The sequence below is a fragment of the Hipposideros armiger genome, unplaced genomic scaffold (assembly GCF_001890085.2).
Source record: "Hipposideros armiger isolate ML-2016 unplaced genomic scaffold, ASM189008v1 scaffold_25, whole genome shotgun sequence".
Taxonomy (NCBI): Eukaryota; Metazoa; Chordata; class Mammalia; order Chiroptera; family Hipposideridae; genus Hipposideros; species Hipposideros armiger.
The window spans coordinates 931,691-935,932 of record NW_017731375.1 but is presented as its reverse complement, the minus strand read 5'-3'; the positions used below and the strand labels follow the sequence as shown (position 1 = coordinate 935,932).

Genomic DNA, 4,242 nt, shown 5'->3' with positions numbered 1-4,242 from the left:
TGTAGTCAAGCTGAAGGCTTGAATAGGGCTGGAGAGTTCGATTCCACTCCATGCAAATTAGTGTGGGTTGTTGGAAGGAGGCCGTGATTCCTCATCACATGGACCCCACTATAAGGTTACTTGAGTGTCCTCAGAACAGTGTAGTTTCCCCCAAAGCAAGTGACCCTGGAGAACAAAGGGGACCCAGCCACAAAAGTCACAGCCCATCATTTCTGAAGTACTGATGGGGCACAGAGGCTACCCCATTCCACATGAGGAGACCACACAAGGATGTGACTATGGGCAGGCAGAAATCACTGGGGACATCTGGAGGCTAGCTATGACAAAGGAAAAAGCGAAGATATTATTTGATTGACAGTTTAGGTATGAAGAAAGAGTGGGGAAACGAAAGGTGAAACTCAGGAGCCTGGCTTCTGACAGTGTCACTGCTTTTGTTTAGAAGTGTTTTGCATTTGCACTTTCCTGCTGAGAATTTTCTAACATGTATACACGACAACTATTATTTCTCTAGGGAAAGTCACTGTTATGATGTGTTAGATCACAGCAAGGATGTTAATTTGTATCATCTCCTGTAGAAAGGTAAGGAGAAGTATCCTAGGGACTATTGTAAAACCAACTATTTCAACAAATTAATGGAGCTACAATGCCTATGTCTCTAAGATATCTCTAAGGTATACAAATTAAGAAGGAGTTAGCAATCCTTAGCACCAGAGAACAAGGTTTAGGGTTGTATGATAAAACTGCTGGTTTTCTCTAAACCAAGCTTTTTCAAACTTTGCACTAATGATGCTTTGGGCTGCATTATTTTACTATTTTTTGTTATGAAGGGCTTTCCTCTATATTGTACAATAATTAACAGCATCCCTTTCCTCTACCTGTTAGATGACAGTAGCACTTCCATTGTGAAAGCAATATGGTTCTAGACATCAGCAAATGGCCCCTTGGTGTGGGGAAGATGGAGGGGGTAAAATCACCCTTGGTTGACAACCATTGGTTTAAGAATTTTTCAAAAGTTCAAAAAACAAACAAAAAAAAAACAATGACAACAAAACCTTTGGTTAAAGCTTTGGAAAAGCCATATGTTAAAATAAAAATTTGGCTCTGGTGAAATCTTGTGATTAACCCACCTACTCAAATGTCAGTGCTTGTCATAAAAAATATATATAATTTTTCTCTACTTCTATTGAAAATACAGGGAAGAGAACTCATTGAGATAAACAAGAAAACACAATTTTAGGTCAGTCCAGGCTTCAAATATTGAATGCCTGCAGTCTAAGCCTGCTAATAAGTAGAACTTTTTTGGATAGAAAGGGTATTTCTGACCTCCTTTACTATTGAACTTAATTCAAGTACGTGTGAAATTGCATCATGGGACAGAATAGAGACACATACTTTCCAGAGCTTTGCCTATAGGTAGTATTCAGGTAATATTTATGGGAAAGGTCAAGTGTCTTTCATAAAAATATCCTTATAAAGAAACCCAGGTGACCTTACTGTTGTTCCCATACATGTCCCATGGTTATTCCAGATAAGATGGACATGCATGAAGTCTGAAAAACCAGGAAGACTATATCCCTGCCCATATTTGTAGAAGGCATAACAACAATGCTATTTCCTTCTTTAATGAGGATGGAAGATTGAGCCACAGCTAGCTGATTTCATTCAAAATGCACAGCATTAAGATTATTTTGTACATTGCTGAAATGTATTACTGGAAAGTTAAGTGTCAAATGACTTTAAGAATGGAAGTGCAAGGAGCAGCACAGACCATCTTCCCTGTAAAACAATCATAACTATTGAAAACAAACAAAAAAAGACAACAAAAATAACCATATAAAGTATGTGAAAATTGTGTAAGGGCATACAATAAATGAAAAAAAAAACCACAAACACTTATTTTAAAAATATACTAAATCTTGTTTAGAAACACAAGAACCTATGGCATTTGAACTAAGAATCTCACTCCCACCCCAGCTCAGCCTGAAGCCTGACCCAGAATAAGTGTAGACAACGTAAGACATCCTTTCTCCTCAACCCCCAGTCTAGAACCATGGTTTCCCTTTAAGATAGTTTGATCACCGGCACTTTTCATCCTCACCAGCTCTGTTTGTAAGAAGTTCTGTTTCAAGCAATAGCACCTGAGAAGTCTGAGGCTCTCTTCTTCTACCCAGTTCCCACTCTTAGGACACACAATCTTCCTATAGAAGGAACAGACCGAAACTACTGGGGCACCCGTCACGGTCATCAATGGCACACTATTAGGGTGGAGGTTCTACACCAGAAGAGGGACGGTGAGAAGATTTGTGGGTACCACTCCCACTTAGTGCTCCACTTCTAAAGTTGAGGTGTCATTCTGGGAGAAGAAAGTCACTTTTTCCCTCCACAGCTACAGAGCTTTTGCCTAGAGCGAGAAGCAGGCTGTAAGAACAGAGAGCTTTCAGGTGCTCCCCCAAAAGGCTGTATTCAGAGTAGAGTGTGGGGGAGTTCAAGTTTAAGGTTGCCTTCCAAAACAATGGAGATTTTGGTGGTAAGCAATTAAGAGGAGGCTGGGGGCTCATGAGATCAACATGCTAAATTGTATAGAAGGTAGGGTAAAAGTTTACTGGGGCAAACCAGGGAAAACAGGCAGCTAAGATTTCTCTTAGGGTTGGAATAAGCCTCAAAGTTTGACCCAAAGACTACCCCTGCAAGAGGACTGAATTTAATTGGATCAGGGACTGAGGCAACTTATGCCCTAGGTATTGGTGAAAAAAAAAGAAAAAGGCAATCAGTTGGCAATTAATGGATGCTAGCAACGGGGTGTGATATCTACAAAGGCAGACAGATTAATAGAGAACTCAGGGAAAAAGACAAAGAGAGTCTTGCCTAACCACTGTCATCCCAGAGAGACTGTGCATGCCAAGGCTGCACTCTCTGAGAAGTGACCTCAGAGGCTGTGCATTATAGGAGGTATAAGCTTCACTGAAATAGCACAACCACATCATTAAAAAAATGATCAAGCATTTCTGCAACAGGTGTGGACCTTGCTCTTGATCACTCTTTCTGTCACCATCTTGGTTCTGCCTTCCGCATGCAAAATGCCTGGTGAAGCCACAGAAACTGTCCCTGCTGCAGAGCGGGAGTTGCCACAGCCCCAGGCTGAGACAGGGTCTGGAATAGAATCTGACAGTGATGAATCAGAAGCAGAGCTCAAGGAACAAGACTCCACACAGGCAACCACACAATAAGCCCAGCTGGCGGCAGCCACTGAAATCGATGAAGGACCAGTCAGTAAAGCAAAACAGAGTGAAGTTAAAAGAAGGCATGGAAGGGTATGTCCAAAATAGGTCTTCAACAGGTTACAGGGGTCACTATCTGGAAATCTAAGAATATCTTCTTTGTCATCACAAAATTAGATGTTTACAAGAGCTCAGCTTCAGATACCTATATGGCTTTTAGGGAAGCCAAGATTGAGGATTTAACTCAGCAAACACAGCTAGCAGCTGCTGAGAAAATCCAAGTTCAAGGTGAAGCTGTCCCAACCATTCAAGGAAACACGCAGACTCCAACTGTATAAGAGGAGAGCAAAGAAAAAGAGGTTGATGAGACAGGTGTGGAAGTTAAGGACACAGACAAGCAAATGTGTCGAGAGCAAAGGCAGTCCGAGCCCTGAAGAACAGCAGTCATGATATTACAAATGCTATTATGGAATTAACAATGGAACCTTAAAAAATAAAGGACTTTTTGTGTGTGTGTGTGTGTGTGTTTCAAAATAGTAACTGTGGCTTGGTTTCAAATTTGTACTGTTTCTATCATTAAGACATTAGTATGTCTTCCTGCAGGAAACAAAGAAAGAAAAAAATAAACAAAAACAAGACTTCAAAGGTAGGGGGTCTATATTCAGAATTTCTACAATATATTTTCTAAAATGTTCAGTTTTGAACAAAAAAACATTACTAAATATGCAAAGAAACAGGAATGTGAGACTCAGGGGGAGAAAAAGAAAACAGAATAGAAACAGCTATCGATGGGGTTCAGATGGGGGACTTAGACAAAGACTTGGATTCCTTATAAATATGTTCAAAGAACTAAAGGAAATCATATACTTAAAGATGTATAGAAAGGTATGCTGACAATACCTCATTAAACAAAGAATACCAATAAAGTTACAGCAATTCTAAAAAGGAACTGATTGAAAATTCTGGATTTTAAAAGTACAAAAACTGAAATGAAAATTACAGTGACAAGAAAGGCTGAAGACTA

The 4,242-nt window shown here is 40.0% G+C and overlaps 1 pseudogene; it reads left to right on the top strand.

Moving 5' to 3' along the window:
* Positions 1–3,077: 3,077 nt before the first annotated feature.
* On the top strand, positions 3,078–3,708 carry LOC109379365 (nascent polypeptide-associated complex subunit alpha pseudogene; annotated as a pseudogene).
* Positions 3,709–4,242: the final 534 nt, after the last annotated feature.